Here is a 419-nt window from a genome sequence, read left to right on the forward strand (position 1 = left end):
CCCCCTCCCCCTTCCTCCCCTCTCTCCTCCTCCTCCTCCACATGCTCCTCATCACGCAGCTCAAACAGGTGCAGCCTCGACCCCTCTGTTCCCCCCCCCCCCGTAGTGAGACCCCGTCGTGGGAGCGGGGGGGGGGGGGTCTTGGGGAGGCAGCTGCAGCGGGGCTAACTCACGATGTGACTCATGAAGGGCCACGCCTTGTTCTGTCTTCAGAGCTCAGCTTCTTCAGGAGCCTCAGTAGACGTCTTGATTGACGGCTGCTTCAGATGACGAGCAGCCAGGTGTTGATGGATGCATTGATTTATTGTTCCTTCAATCGCTCTCTCTATCTCTCTCTCTCTCTCTCTCTCTCTCTCTCTCTCTCTCTCTCTCTCTCTCTCTCTCACTTTCCTTATTTCTTCTCACTTACGACTCAGTAG

Source organism: Gadus macrocephalus, chromosome 14 (genome assembly GCF_031168955.1).
Source record: "Gadus macrocephalus chromosome 14, ASM3116895v1".
NCBI classification, from domain to species: Eukaryota; Metazoa; Chordata; class Actinopteri; order Gadiformes; family Gadidae; genus Gadus; species Gadus macrocephalus.